Source organism: Acipenser ruthenus, chromosome 2, assembly GCF_902713425.1.
Source record: "Acipenser ruthenus chromosome 2, fAciRut3.2 maternal haplotype, whole genome shotgun sequence".
NCBI classification, from domain to species: domain Eukaryota; kingdom Metazoa; phylum Chordata; class Actinopteri; order Acipenseriformes; family Acipenseridae; genus Acipenser; species Acipenser ruthenus.
This window is the reverse complement of record NC_081190.1, coordinates 82,517,630-82,534,701: the sequence shown is the minus strand read 5'-3', so window position 1 is coordinate 82,534,701 and position 17,072 is coordinate 82,517,630. Positions and strand designations below refer to the sequence as shown.

General features: G+C 36.8%; 1 protein-coding gene across 3 annotated transcripts in view; it reads left to right on the top strand.

Moving 5' to 3' along the window:
- Positions 1-3,273: 3,273 nt before the first annotated feature.
- The window catches only part of LOC117409420 (follistatin-related protein 5-like), a 256,417-nt gene continuing 242,618 nt past the window's right edge, over positions 3,274-17,072 (top strand). For 2 of the 3 annotated variants that reach the window (XM_034015436.3, XM_034908681.2), the window contains exon 1: positions 3,275-3,543. The gene's annotated coding sequence lies outside the window, so the exon portion shown is untranslated. Of the gene's footprint in view, positions 3,555-17,072 lie in introns of all 3 variants that reach the window. The other variant, XM_034908687.2, reaches the window with a different exon arrangement.

Below are 17,072 nucleotides of genomic sequence, written 5' to 3'. Positions count from 1 at the left end.
GGGATAGCGGTCCCTAGATTGACGTGGGGGTCTAGCTCATCCATCAGTTCAGCTATTATGTCTAGGAAGACCTGCAGAGTGAGACGATAATGCTTTAGCACCGCATCCTCCAGCATCCCAAACAGTGATCCTGGGATTGAATATGCAGGGTCTTCCTCATCTTGCCATTCTCCTCCGAACCAGTTCCTGCCTCTCCTCAACAAGAGCCAAGTGTCGCCACATCAGCAAGTGTACCACAACAGCCATGCTGAAGCCAGTGACAGGTCTCTGCAGGTGTATGCTTTTACGCAGCTCTTAGTTAGTGGTGTAACGTTTTTGGAGGGTCAGCAATTGCTTAAGTGCAAGGCAGAATCCTTACATCATATTATGTTTGTGCCCCCTTAGTATCCAGATCCCACCCAATTCCATGCTCTTTTCTTCATTTGAATATAATTTTAGTGGAATAATGATGGCAAATTGCAAATTTGATAGCCGGTGCAGAATGCCAGATGAACACCATTCTTTACACCGAATTTTTAGCGACCGGTAAAATCAGACTTTACAGCTGTCAAACACGATTTACGGCAACATTATGGGGGTTTTGCACCCGCAAATCACTTTGTGTGTATCCTTACATCACCCCCATAATGTTTAGAACCCCTGAAACATGGTGATCTGATTCAAGCATTCAGAATCCTAAAAGGTATAGACAATGTCGACCCAGGGGACTTTTTTGACCTGAAAAAAGAAACAAGGACCAGGGGTCACAAATGGAGATTAGATAAAGGAGCATTCAGAACAGAAAATAGGAGGCACTTTTTTACACAGAGAATTGTGAGGGTCTGGAACCAACTCCCCAGTAATGTTGTTGAAGCTGACACCCTGGGATCCTTCAAGAAACTGCTTGATGAGATTCTGGGATCAATAAGCTACTAACAACCAAACAAGCAAGATGGGCTGAATGGCCTCCTCTCGTTTGTAACTTTCTTATGTTCTTATGTTCTTATAAAAATCATAAGGAACAATATGTTAATCTACAGGGTAACCTGCTCTCGTTCACATTTGAATATAGTTTTTTTGAGGAAAGAAATTAGTGATGTGATAAATTACTGTAATTAGTCCTACACATGAGTATACTGCACTGAGCTCCTCTACAGAGTAACCATTTAATCATGCGGTAATGATAATTATTTAAGTCGTAAATTATGTTGTAATATTTATAGGGCAATTACATAGATTTGAAAGACGATAGGTGATACAACAACTTGCAAAATAACAGGTTTACATAGTTTATTATTTTTATATATTTAGCTTTTTTATATAAAACAAGCTTGTTTTCTATTGTTAACTAGATGTATTATGCTCTAGAAATAATACCAGTTTTGTTGTATTTTATAATTGGACTATCAAAATGGATACATTCCAATAGAATTTTTGGAGTTCGAAAGCAATGGTCATGGTGCAAACAGCTAGTTTGATTTTAAAGCATTTCAGAAGAAATAGAAGGACAGCCATTCCAGCAGAAAACTCCTGACTGCATTACATCAGTATTGTAATCCATGTTCAAAATGATATGTCTAGTCCATCTAGAAGTAATTACTGTCTTCTTGGTGTGTCAGTCATTAAGGTGAGCAACTGGCTGGTTAATAAACATGAAATAGCAGGCCATATATATATATATATATATATATATATAAATAAACCCTTCCTTAGAAATTCTGGCATGTGATTGGTTAAAACCTCACCACATGACCAAAAATAGATCCAACTATTGTCCCCGTGACACTGTTTATGGTCAACAGTTTTTTTTTTTACAAACTCCCTCAAATGATGTCATCATGCTGAGCATCCTTCTTCTCTTCACACAATAAAGCAAAATGGTGGACAACAGAAAATGAATTACAAAATATGCTACAAAACAAAGACGAAGCAAACACTAAAATCATCACAAAAAACGTAACTGTTTTCTGACTTCCTAAAACAAACAAATCCAACTCGACGATATAAATAAATACGACGTTGACAAACTCAACAGACTCCTCTGAGAATTCTACGCCGCAGTGAGAAAGTCAGACGGACAGTTCCATGCCAAAAAAACATTACTAACTATACACTATGGGCTTCAAAAACATTACTTTCTTGATTGGTTCATAAAGCAAATATGGACTGCATACGTCGGCTCATTTGCTCACAGATTAAAATTGGAGAAATTATGCTAATTAAACTAATTTGTGTGAATTGAATAATCTGTCAAGCTATTAGGATATGTTTCAGGGGCATATTGGTAATGGCCAAGTAAAGAGTAGCGCACACTGCAACAAAACAGGCTTGAGACAGGATAGTACCATTTAATTCAGAAGGTTACACTTTGAGAAATGAAACCTCTTTTTTGAACAATTTAATTGAGCTATAATACTTCATATAACTATGTTTATTAAAATGTCTGGCGACTTTAAGTAATGTTGGTGCCTCATTGCTGTGCAGTATGCTAAAACAAACCTAATATGTGTTCTTGTTTGTCACAATACACTCCAGTGATACTATTTGCACAACAGATTTATCAGTCATTGCAGGGCCGCTCATTTACACAAAAGTATGTGCTACAGATGGAAGGCTTTTTTTTTAATTGTTTTTCTGTCCAAATATGAAAGTCAGACACATTTGCTGTTATTCTCCCAAATAGACACTCAAACATATGTGCATTGCTGTCTTTCTTGACTTCATTAAAGGGGAGGTTTTCATTTTTTGGGGTACTTTTTTCAGCAAAACATATTTTATAGAAAGAAGAATGTGCCCTCACACGACCCATTCTACAATGGACTGCTTGGTAGCTGTTCTTTAAATGGAAAAGATTACAGGAGACTAACAGATTAAAGTAGATCCAATGCACCTTGAATAAATCTTGGCCTGGCAAGATACTTTTGAAATGGTCAAAAATGTCATATTTTGAACCAGAGCATCAAATATGTAAATGTATCTGTGAATAATAGAATTTCTCAGTATTAGTTTCTTTGAAAATGTATACAGTAACACAACAAAGAAAAAAAAAAGAAGAAAAAAAAAGTCTTTCTGTTTGCACTTATACATAAAACAAACCAACCAAACAAACAAACAAACAAAAATTATATTTGGCTCACAGTACAGTATTTTATACAGCATGTAAAGTGGCCGGTATCTGACAAAGTAGCTGACTGTTATGACTCTGCTTCTGTGTCCGCGTTTGTTGATTGGTTGACGCTGTGATTGTATGCAAATTATGTCGGGACGCAGCCAGTTGGTGAGGTTAGAGCTGGGAGCCAGTTATTCAGTGGTGTCTGAGACCTGAGAGAGAGGTGAGGTTCGCTGTCACAACTGGAGCTGTTAAGCGAGCAGTTGGTGCTGAAGTCGGGATTGAACCGACGTTTTAACTAGGAAGATTTCGTTATCTTAAAAGGATTTAACAAACCTATTTACTTCACTCACAGTCACACCGTTTCTGTCAGCGGCAAAAGACTGGATTGGATCAATCTTTTCAACTCGCTGGAGAAATTATTTTGTTGGAATACTTTGTGACAGGACTGTCAGGTAATGTTAATGTAGGTTTCACACTATACACAATGGTATCATCTTTTTGACCGATGTAATTAATGACGGGTTAGATTGGTATTGTAAAGGACGGGCTAACGTTTCTGGAATAAGAAAACATTATAAACGAGAATAAACATATGTAGTAAAAGGGGGAGAAAAGTACCGAATTGGTATTATAAGTGAAATGAATTTGTATTATAAGTGAAATGTATTTGTGTGAGGGACAAACTCGAATATTAACCAGGGTAGGACATTTTACTATTAATTGCGTTAAAAATGTCAAAGGTTTTACAAAATAATGACAGGGTTTCATCAAAAAAGTAGTTTTTGCTGATTACCTAAAATTACTTAACTTCTTTGTCCCTGTCCAACAGCTGTCCAAAAGTTCTGTTTTTTGTTTGTTTTTAGTGTTCAAATTGTGTACAACTGCTCCTCCTAAGCTTTCAATTGACAGAAATGTTCAGCACAGATTGAATAATGCAGCCTTGTACTTGATTACAATACTGCAGCTTTGGGTAATGAATGGCAGTGGGAAGTAAGTACAAGCCGAAAATAGTAGTTATTTCAAATTCCTTTTCCTGTACTTTGCATCACTTTGATCTATATTTAAAACTAAATATTGAACACAATATGAAGATACGGGGCGACTTTTTGTGTGCATGGGTACAAGGGGTATTGCAAACTGCAAATCTGGGAACATGTTAATACTTACGTATCATATGAAAATAGAATTCAACTTACACTCTGCCTCAGTAATTACATTTTCAGTGGATAACAGGCAGTCTAAACTGGGTTAGTAATTATAATGTTAGTGCACTGCTTATTTTTGAAGTAATGCAGTTCAGAAACAGAAGTAATTTCGTTCTACTGTGACATCAGAACTAATCCCTGAGTAATCCCGTTGTTATTGCAGAAATACTTATTTCCTAGGTGTTTTGGCCTAGTTTGGGCTGTTTTTTTATGATTTCTACTTTATTAATTTATTAGAAAGGTTACTTAAACAATTAATCATGTTAATATATTGTTTAAGTGCTGCAGTTCTGCAATCTCTTTTGATATACTCTTTTCAAGATATGGTTGCATTTTCTTATTGTAAAACAGGCTACATATTGATCTGTTGAGTTTCATCGTTTGGTTCACATTGAACAATCTTTACTAAATATAACATTCCAGTGCAAATAGCAAGTCTTTTATTTCCCACATATTCATCTCCTTCCTGCATTATGCAGTACTTCATACAAGATAGGAGGGGATGGGGTCAGTATGTGTTAAAGAGAATATTGAAGTTAGGTCACCAAATGTCACAAAAAAAAAACACTGTAAAGCTATAGCAAGCCAAATTATCATTTAGAAATATCTCAAATTCATTTATAGAGATCTCGAAATATTTGAAGATATCTCTAAATCATTTCCAAATATCTCAACATATCTGAAGATATCTTCAAATATTTACAGATATCTTTAAATGGAGCTTTAAATTAGATATCTAAATGTTTTTGATCATTTAGAGATATCTCTAAATAATTTCTTCTTCATTTGAAGATATCTCTAAATCATTTGAAGATATCTTCAAATAACTTCCTGTTCATTTGGAGATATCTCTAAATAGACTGGAAGTCCATTCAAAACATAGAGCATTTTCACAGGAAGTTATTTCGAGATATCTTGAAATGGCTTCCTGTTCATTTGAAGATATCTTCAAATGATTTAGAGATATCTCTAAATGAACAGAAAGTTATTTGAATATATCTTTAAATGAACAGGAAGTTATTTAGAGATATCTTTAAATGATTTAGAGAAATCTTTAAAACCCTCATTTTAAGATATCTCTAAATGACAGTTTGGCGTGCCATGCTAGCACAATCCATATGGTTTCCATAGTATTTAAAGATATCTGTTAATCAATTTGAGATATCTTTATTTCATTTTTAGATATCTCAAATTGATTTACAGATATCTTTAAATTAATTTTAGATATCTTAAAAACGGCACAATTAAAGATATCTGGAATTCAATTTGAGATATCTCGAAATGTTTTACAGATATCTCTAAATATTTCAAGATATCTTAAAATGCAATTTGAGATATCTCTAAATGATAATTTGGCAGACCCAGAGTAGAGTGAAAACCATAGGGGAGGTGGAAGTGTAATATTATTAGGAGAATACATTATCACAACAACAATGCATATTTTTAGGTAATTTAGGTATCCCTTTCTGCAAATTAGTTTCTTGATAGTCTTATAATAACATTTCTCTCTGAAAATGTGTGTTTGTCTTTTTAGTTGCTTTATATATGAACCAAAATCTCTGAAAATTCTCTTGGACCAGTTTAACACACCAGAATTAATTCCAAACCTTATTAATACAGTTGTTTTTTGTCTGTCTGTATATATATATATATATATATATATATATATATATATATATATATATATAATAGAAACACCTAGCCTGTATAAATGGCCAGTCTCCCTGTCTTGTATTCTGTAATGTATTATGGCTGCCTATCCCTATGGATTATTTATCCAGGATTGATGTTACACAAAGATATATGGTCACATATCCCTCCAGAACAATATCAATCTTGAAAGGTTGTCAAGTTGAATAAGGGATATAACTGGGCGGAATATCTGTTTTTTCATTTCCCCACAATAAAGAGTCTGCAATGATGACTGCCAAGTGGTGTAGCTTTCAGTGTGATACCTGTCTTGGCAGTACCCATTGCAGAAACTCATTTTTGAAGTTAAAGGAAGGATAAACATTGTACCCTGTTGTCTTGTAAATAGATAACACTGAGGGGGCCACTGCATATACTGTCCAGAGACACCTTGCTTATTAAATTGTTTCCTATTTGTCGAAAGAGGGGATGGTTGTCTATTTATGGATACCAAGATATTTAGTAAAGGTGTCTGAGCAGTGGGAATGGTCAATAAATGCTTTTCTTTGTTTGTTTTTTTTTATTTTTTATTTATTCATTCTTTAACCAGGAAAAACTCAATTGAGACTGAGACATCTTTTACAAGAGTGTCTGGGCAAGATGTATTCCTACGGAGAAAAAAAAAAGTGGAATGCCTACAGTTGTGAAATGACCTTGTCATTAAAATGATTTGAAGAGGAGATGATTGCTTATTTAGTAATAACAAGATATGCAGTGCCAGTAACTAATTTAAATGGGGTACACTGAGGGATAAAAACCACATGCCAGTCATTCTGCTTCAAGGCTAGTGTCCCAGGTGTACTTTTGGCAGGGCAGTAATATAACTTTGTCAGTTTGAGTGTTTAAACTAAATTATACAAACTTTAAACACATGTGTACATCAAAGTAACACCTGTATCTAATTTTATGTTCAATACATGAATATAACAAGTTTTAAATATAATTTAGAACATATACAGTACTTATTTGTTCTCATACTGTATTTAAAAAAAACAAAATATGAGGGATGATGGTCACACTTTTCAAGACCTGAACAATTTTATATCAAGCTTTGCCTGCCTGCCCTGTCGAGCTCTGAAATTATACTTTCCCACTATGACTTTGGACACTATAATGTTGTACAAGTATATTAAAACTTGAAACTTGCTCTGCCTAGCAAAATAAAAAAAAAGGCTACAAAGAGTTAATACTTAGCAGCAGTTGTTGGCATTGTTATTAATCTCTTGAATTGGGTTAAAGTTCAGGCTGAATTTGCATTTGAATAAACTAAGACTGGAGTCCAACAGGGCTTTAGAACCAGCCTTCAGAAAAAAAAAGATGCATAATAGGGACTTTATACTTGAACCCCTTAGCTGGAGATATGTTTAAAGACCCATTTTATTTCTCAAACCATTAAAATCGTTTAACAACAGGTATGTGTTTATATTTGTATAACTACAGTATGTAACCGCATTACTTTTTTTCTATAATTTTGCATCATAAGGATATTTATTTTAAGCATATATTGCTCTGATGCTGGTTTACAATGGACTTCTCTGTTAGTCTGATTGAAAAGTATATTGTAGAGCATGCTTATTAATATGCAATAACTGTTCGTCGTCTTGGAAAACTATTAAATGCTTTTGTAAGGGGGAGGAACAATTGGAGACACAAAAAACAGCAATCAAAGGACTTTTTTCAAAGTGATATTAAAAGGGACATTTACAAACCCTCAGCAATTGTTTTAATAGAGGTCCCAAATTTGCATATTCTACAAAAGGATGGTGTGTTGTCTGTATAATTTTGTAACATGGATCAATATGACTTTTGAGTACTGGTAGCAAACTCTACTCAAGTAAAGACTTTGTTTGAGTGCTTTCTATGTTAATTTTGTTGATATTTTTCCCTTCACAATCACTGGAGAGTCGTAGTCTTTAAGATATTCCTGCAAGTTAAGATTCTTCTGCAACAGATGATTGTTACTCAGCTGAAAGAGCCTGCAGCCATATGTTTCTAATATGAGCCATACGTTTCTAATGCGAGCCAGTTTCTAATGCGAGCCAGTTTCTTTCTTTCTACAATGGAAATCAAATATTGTTCAGAAAGTTCTTCCCAACACTGTTGCAGAAGTTCCCACAAATGTGTTGCACTTGTAGGTTGCTTTGCTTTCACCCTTCTGTCCAGTTCATCCCAAACCAGCTCGATGGGGTTTAAGTCTGGAGACTGTGCTGGCCATTCCATGATTTGAAGCCTACCGTCTTGTTCTTTTCTTCTAAGGTAGTTCTGACATAACCTGGAGGTATGTTTTGGGTCATTATCTTGCTGTAGGATGAACCCCTGACCAACTAGGTATATACCAGAGGGTATTGCATGGCGCTGCAAAATGCTGTGGTAGCAGTTTTGGTTCAGGGTGCCACTCACTCTGTGCAAGTCGCTGACTCTGGATCCAGCAAAAGAGCCCCAGACCATCACGCTTTCCTCCTCCATGTTTGACAGTTGGTGTCACACACTGAGGAACCATCCTTTCGCCTACTCAATGGCGTACAAAAACCCTGCGTGATGAACCGAAGATTTCAAATTTTGATTCATCGGTCCATAAGACCTTCTTCCAGTCTTCAGTAGTCCACTGGTGGTGCTTTATGGCCCAGGCAAGCCTCTTTTTCTTATTTTGCCATCTTAGCAATGGCTTTCTTACTGCCACTTGACCTGTCAAACCTGCAGCTTGAAGTCTTCTCTTCACAGTTGAAACTGAGACTTGCTTACTTCGACCAGTGTTAAGCTGTGCTTGAAGCTGTTGTGGCTTTGGGTCTGCCAGACCTCTTCCTGTCAGAGTTTCCTCCAGTTTCCAAGTGCCTTTTGATGGTGTAGGAAACTGTACTCACTGACACCTTGGCTTTCTTTGTAACTTCTCTAAAGGAAAGACCTACACTTTTAAGGATTATAATGGTCTGTCTGTCTTCCTTTGTTAATTGCCTTTTTCTTGCCATTATGAGAGCAATATACTACTTCCTGCAGTACAATACTGTCCAAATAATGCTTAAGAAGGTGTAGAAACACAGTCTGTTCCAACACTGCTTTTATACAGACAGAGGATTTGTAAGCAATCAACAAAAGTTGGGACACCTGTAGGAATTGTTAGCATCAACTTTCAATGCTTAATTTACTTCCATTGCTGCAGAACAGCAGTAAGTTGTTAACCCATTACTTGTTCCCTGAAAAAGGCCTTTTTGTATAGCTCTGAAATGTACATTATTTTTCAGTTTTTGGTAACCTAAACTTTTTTTTTAACCTCTGGCAGTTTACCGCTTACCTTTGTACCATTTCAGGTTATTCACTGGACTTGAACTGCTTAAATTTCAATAAAAACTGGAATAATGGGGGTGTTCTAAAACTTTTGACCCGTAGTGTGTGTATATATATATATATATATATATATATATATATTCAGTTCATAGTCATCTGTCAATATTGGTGTGAAATAGAAAATCTTCTTTCCTTGATTGATGGAAGAGTATACTGTTAAAGGACTGAACTGCAGGGTTTTTAAATCCCTGACCTATCCCGTAGAGAGATGAAGGTCAGTGCTTGCTGATTAAAAGGATGGAAAGGTTAGCTTTAATGGTCATAAGTTCAACAACCAACACAATTTTGTGTATGAAACCTCCGGAGGAGTGAGAAAACGATAATAAAAAGACCCTTTACCCAGAAAAGGGGGTGGTAGAATGATTGTGTCTGGTTTGTAGCTGCATGTGGAAGATCAGCACACTGACACTGACAATGGTAAATGGTCCAGTGAAGCATAGTGCTTTAATGGTTACAGGTTGTAATGCCAAAGCACTTTGTCTGATAGTTAAGGTAGATTAAGCAATATTTTACAAGTAAAACAACACTCTATTGATGAATTCAGTTTTGGAATTGCCAGATGTGATTACACTGACCTAATTTACAATTCAGTTAAAATGAGGTTATAAATGGAAACATCTTCAACTGGTTTCACAGACCCTGATTAGCACTAATTACAACCTACCTCAACAAAGATAACATTATGTAGTCATACTTAGATGTAATTATGATGCATAGCTTTTTATTCCTGTTGACATTTGTTTAAATGTATAACATGTGAAGGTACAAAGTGACAGACCCACCACCATTGTTTTATATTTAGTAAATAATTTAAAAGGAAGTTGAGCGTTAAGCAGCAATGAACAGATGCAGAAGAGCTTAGCAGAGACCAACAGGACCAGTAACAGCCAGCAGATTTCAAACAGACACCTGGCAAGGATAATCCACAGAGATAGCCAGGCTTGGACTTCAGTCCCATGAGGTCATCTCCATAATTGCACATTGAAATGTTAATAACTTAATCGCACAGGAACAGTAGATTTTGCTGCAGTTGACCAGACCAAGCGATGCTTAGAAGCAACTCTGGCTTAATATTTTCTATAATATTATATATAGAAATTCACCATAATTACTTGACTTACCAAGTTTCCAGGGTCTTTTTTACTACTTGAATTAACTGATGTATGACCTTTTTACACTAGCAATTTACAGTCTTATTGCAATCTAATGAACCTCTTCTAGAATGATGCAAGCCACTCAGAGTGGTGCATGTAGCAACACAGTTGCATTTTCACAGATTCTCAACTCTTGGTATGAACATACTGTATATATACCGCATATACATATACAAATACATACACAAACTTGTGCGGGCATGCATGGTGTTCAAGAGCATTCTGAGTACTATATAAAAAAGTACAACATGCTATTGTTACATTTATTTGTTATTTAATGCAAACGTTTTGCATCACCTAGAATTTTAGGATTGAGACATGATAAAAAAGAAAAAAAAATCTATATAGACTTAATTTAGATATTTTATTTAACATTATGTAATCAAATAAACTACAAAATGATATTGCAAAAGTCTACCAGAAGCCATAATAGTAGGATAGTATTTCATGTTAGATGTTTTGAAATGTCACATTTTTCAGTTTTTGTTAGTTTTTCATTATATATAAGGAAAACTACAATGCGTATGTAATTCAATACGCTAACGTAAAATTATTCACAGAGTTTCATTCGACCTTAGGATGCAGAATTAGTTAATTTTATGGTGTGATGCAAAACTTTTTGCCATAGATATAGAGCTGATTCCATTTTATCTTTGATTTCTTGCTGTAGTTTTGCAATGGGCATATGGGCAGCAGCATGTTGCACTGACTTGACTAAGTAATGTCATAAGATATAGCAGCATTCAACTAATGCTGAGCATATGCACATAATGAAGTGTTTTTATTTGATCTTTAAATAGATTTCCTTAAGATTAAATAGTTTTGCTGTATGAAGAGCATTTGGTGGGTTTGTGGAAAGTGGTCTTAATAGCTTTTTATGCAAGCAGCAGAAGGTCCCTTGGCTAATTTTGTCCACAGAGACCCAACTTGATATAATTCAGGCAAAATATGTTTTTGTAAGAAGCTTAGGGATGGAGTATAGGGGAATGTCTCTCAATTGCAGATGAGAAAGTGAATTGTATTTTCTAGGTCTACAGTCCTGTCTCCTGCCTTCTTTATTAAACTGAGTACATAGAGGTGTAACATCTAATTTAACAAGATATCCTACAATTTAGACAGACAAAACAGAATTGCCCCGTTGTTGCTATCAAAAAAAAAAAAGAAAATTCAAATTGTTGGGCCTAATTAAAAACTGAAAAATGATAAATAGAAAATTAAAAAAGAAAACAACTCTTAAAATTTGTATCAGTCACCATAAGACTTGCTGCCAGAGTATAGTGCTATATCAGAGAGCTTATGATCTGCTTGTGAAGCATAGTTTTGACTGGAAACAGCATCACATGACCAGTGTGATCTGGTGAGCTGCGGTCTGTTATCTACTATGTAACCCTTTAATGTCATAGGGTACAATGGAAGGGTGTACAGAAAATACAGGCACAGATACACTGTGGGAAATACAACACTTATGTATATTTCTTCAAGTACAATCAGACCCTATGACATAAAACCATTAGCGGTGAATACAAATTGTGCTACAATATTCTTAAAGAAAATACTTTATTGTTATCATTAATATGACCAGTAGGTACCGTTTTTTATGTTTTGTTTTAGTTTTAAATACATGTTGTTATGGAAGTTTGACAAAACTTCCTGACAAATAATGCACTGGGGCTTGGGTCATCCTCGGTTGCAGTATATGTAAATATGTGCTGGTCCCCGCAAATGTTACCTCATGCAGCAAATTAATCTATCCCTTTCTAACACAATTTATTGCACTCACTGATCGCCAACTTTGCTCGATGTACATATCAAAAACACTGGAATATGAAGACAAGGTGGATGGGAAGCAATTTGAAAAATTTAAAAATGATTGGAGAATGTACAGGATGTTGCTTACTACTTCTGGTGGGCTGTGGTGTGTAAATTATTTCCATTAGATGAGAGTAGATAGTTAAAACTTCATACTAATTTGAACTTGGCTCTTGCCAAGATAAGCACCAACTAAGACATAGCTTTACAGTAAACTAATGTGATCCATCTGTGTCTCCATCCATTTGCGTTTCCTTCCATATGATGATGTAAATATCCTTCTGCCTGGTGTTGATGGCTGAAGGGATCAGCTTATTTTGCCTCCCTAGCGCATCAGTACACACAACAGGTGCGATGCTGGCTCCAGGGATCAACCACAGTGCGGTCTCCCCAGCGCATCTGCATGACAACCGTCATGACAACCAGAATCTTTCTGTCTCAACCACAGCCAGTTGCTGCTCCTCTCTGCTGCTTCAGATAAGTCCTTCACTGTGCGACTCAACTCTTGGCCACTGAATCCGGCGTCTCTGTGAAACCAGCAGCTTCCAGTTGTCCTGGGCAAGGCTTGGTTTTAACACCTTTTCTTGGCAGTTGCTCTCCTGGGCGGAGGAATGTTGTCTTTTGTGTGTAATGTTTTGATGGAACAGGTGGCAACTTACTTGTCATGTTACCCTTGTCTTCCAATACTAAGGCCAAACATCGCAGCACCTGGGAAACGGCCTTTACGCACCTCATCCTCTCCTCCTGCTTTTGCACCTTGTTGACTATCAGCTTTCTCCGTTGAGCTGGGGCTGCCTTGTGCCATGTAGTAGGAGCTGAACTGAGACCAAGACCCCGTCTTCCATGCTGAAATATCACCGATTCGAAGGGCAGCCTTTGCATCTTCCACAGCTTTGTTTGCCGCCCACTTTCTTCCAGTTTTCAACACAGGTGCGGCCTCCCTTACGCATTTGTCGCGTGACTCTACTAATGTCATTTCCAGTCGAACCTTGGCGCACTTAAACACCTCGGTTAGAGTGGAGACTGGTAGCTGCAGGATTTCTTTACCATAAATTCCCAATCATTTCCTGATGTATGAACTGATTAAAGCTTCCAGCTTCTCTACTGTTGTCAAAGAAACCTTGTACAGTCAGTGGCCACAGCATCTTTGGCAGTTGACCAACCTGGAAGCACCATAGTTTTAGTTTTTGAGGTAAAGCGCTGCTGTCTATGCTCTTCAACCCTTCCACTGCTTGTTGTCTAACTTCTCCCACACGAACTGTGTCCTTTAGATCCCCATTGCACCATCTCCCAAGACTTTTAAGTGGCTTCCCAGACACTGTTGGTACTGCCTCACCATTAATGAAGAACGTTTTATCTACTACTTTACCTTTAATTACACTATGTAACACAATTTTTGTTCCTGGGTAGTAAGTGTTATTTCCTAATTGCTTATGCCTCAAAAGTATAGAAAATGGCTATTATTCTCCACAAACTTTGCTTTTGTGGCCAGGACAGTGATATTTTGAAATCTACCTATTTCCAATGAGAAAATGGGCGAATTTGTGTCTTTTCGTTCACATAAAGTCAGAAAAAAACAACATATAAATCCAAATTAACATGTATTTATACTAAACGTAATACAAAAGTGACAACAAAAGATTTAGAAGTGAGTAGTTTTTCGAGATTTACGATTATACTGTAAATTACTTTCACGAATCAGCCCCCAAATGTAGTCTCCCATCATGTTCTCGTTATACTGTCCTTGGTAGCGGCGTTCAAAGTCCAGTATATCCTGGTGGAAGGGCTTGCCTTGCTCCTCCAAGTACGCTCCCATGTTCTCCTTGAATTTATCAAGATGAGCATCAAGGATATGGACTTTGAGGGACATCCTACAGCCCATTGTTTTCGGCCTTGTGATTGCCCAGGAAGCCCCGAACCACTGCGACAAAGCTGTTCCAAGCCTCTTTCTCCTTACTAGTGAGCTTCTTGGGGAATTCATTGCACTCCAGGATCTTCTTTATCTGTGGTCCGACGAAGACACCGGCTTTGACCTTTGCCTCAGACAGATTAGGGAAGAAGTCTTGAAGGTACTTGAAGGCTGCCGACTCCTTATCTAGAGCTCTGACAAATTGTTTCATAAGGCCCAATTTGATGTGCAGTGGTGGCATCAGCACCTTCCGGGGGTCCACCAGTGGCTCCCACTTGACGTTGTTCCTCCCCACAGAGAACTTGGTCCGCTGTGGCCAGTCCTGCCTGTGGTAGTGCGCCTTGGTGTCCCTGCTGTCCCAAAGGCAAAGATAGCAGGGAAACTTGGTAAAACCGCCTTGGAGACCCATCAGGAATGCCACCATTTTGAAGTCTCCTATGACCTTGATGCCATCTCAGAAAAATGCAGATATGTATCCACTTAGGCAGCTGGAACTAAACTGAACTGGTGGGCTTAAGGCCCCTGTATTTATACTACTATTTATATTACTGGAAAGTTCTAGAAAGTTCTAGAAGTTACTCCAAGTTTACTCAGCACTGAATCTATCTGGAATGTTCTTGAAAATAGGTAAATTTCAAAATATCACTGTCCTGGTCACAAAAGCAAAGTTTGTGGGGAATAATAGACATTTTCTATACTTTTGAGGCATAAGCAATTAGGAAATAACACTTACTACCCAGGAACCAATAAAAATTTTTTAAAAATTGTTACACGGTGTTATAGAGATACCCTTTGATTTTGTGAGCTTGAATTGGATTTGTGCCCATTCAATGGTATTGGTTAATTTGCCCAATAACCGAATAGTGCAGGCTACTGTTGTAGTCACGGTTGTCATGTCATCCATGTATGCTTGAATTGGTGGTAGTCGCATTCCAGAAGCCAAGCGCTCTTCTCCCACTACCCATTTTGATGCCCTAATAATTACTTCCATTGCCATGATAAAAGCCAGTGGAGAAATGGTGCATCTTGCCATTATTCCAACTTCTAGGCATTGCCATGTAGTGATGAATTCTGCAGTTGAAAAAACTAAATTGCAAATCTCCAAGGTAGGCTTTCACTAAGTTTGTTATTGTCCTCGGTACACTGAAAAAATCAAATGCTACCCAAAGAAGCTCATGTGGCACTGAACCGTATGCATTAGCTAAACCCAGGAATGTGACATGGAGCTCCTTCCTCTCCTTTTTAGCTGTTTGAATTTGCTACCAGATCACACTGATGTGCTCTAAGCATCCTGGGAAACCTGGAATACCGGCTTTCTGTACTGAAGTGTCAATGGAGCAGTTATTCAATTGGTAACTTGACAATCTCTGAGCAATAATGCTGAAGAAAATCTTGCCTTCACATTTAATAGGGAAATAGGGCGAAACTGACTGATGCTTGCAGAATCTTTTTCTTTAGGTATAAAGACTCCACCTGATTGACACCATGCTCTTGGTACAACCTGTTTTTCCCATGCCACTTTCATCAATTTCCACAGGATTCGTAGAACTTCTGAACCAGTCTTGTACACTGTGTACGGAACTCCATTAGGCCCTGGAGATGATGAAGCCCTTGCTTTTTTCACAGCTTGCTCTACTTCTTTCCACATAGGTGCATAGTCCTCCATTTGGTATTCTGGTGGATTGATAGGTGGGATGTCTGAAGGAATTGACATAGGCTCCTGCCTTTTTTAATCTGTTTGTGTTTCCTCCAAAGATCTCTCCAGCTCAAACTTAGATGCTTTTAGTGTGCTATTCTTCTCACTGGTGAATAAAAGTTAGTTCTCGCAGAACAGTCAATGGCCCCCTAGAAAGGGACTGCTGAGTGTTATGACACTTTTTTTCATCCTATTAATAACACATTAGAACCACTAACTTGTGGCTTTGCTTGATCTCATTAACATAAAACTGTTGACAGTTAAAGTACTAATATTTAACAAATTGTGGGCCTAAATATATAACATGGAATTTATTATATTTTGAATTATATATTTATATTATATAAATACATTATGTAATAAAATGAATTCATTTATAAAATGTTTAAAAAAGCACAAAGTAAGAAATCACCTGAAACTAACATCAGGTAATTAAACACAAAATCGTGATTCATGAGTGAAAAATGAACGAAAAAATATACAAGATGTAACTGAATATGACCAACAAAGAAAAAAAATATACAATAATTAAACAGGTATAAAAAAAGGTAAAAATACATAATATCTGAATGGGGAAGGGATGCAATTGTTCTGGATTTTTTTGCAGCAAAATCATCGATTACGTCTTCAAAGTTCAATGGCCTGGCAAGTTCGTGCACAAGAGCAAGATGAGCTAGACCAGTCTTTCTTGTCCGATTGTTGATCGGTAAGCTTTTGATTTGCTTCATTTTGCTAAAAGATCTTTCGGCTTCAGAAACAGTGACGGGTATGGTACAGAAAATTCGCAGAGCTACAGAGACCTTAGGTAAAAGACATTCCAACTGAAGCTCATGAAGTTTATTTAACAGTTCTAGTGGTTTGAGAGGTGCACTTCTAAAGTTTGCCTTATAAATTGCTTTCATGTGTTTCACCTCATCGATGATGTCGATGGATGCATTGTTCTCATATTCTTTGCAGAAAGCTGAACACAAATTTTCAATTTGAGTGTCAGTGAATTCCAAAAATAACCACAATAAGATGAAAGAATTACTGATATATTTGGCCAAGACAACCCGCTGTGTTAACCCTTTGCAGTCCATTTATTAAGTGCGTGTCAGGCACGTCAGGTCCAATTTATTTTCACACGCGCAGTTAATTTTAGACACACTGTTTAAAAGTATTTTTTTCCACAGTCAAA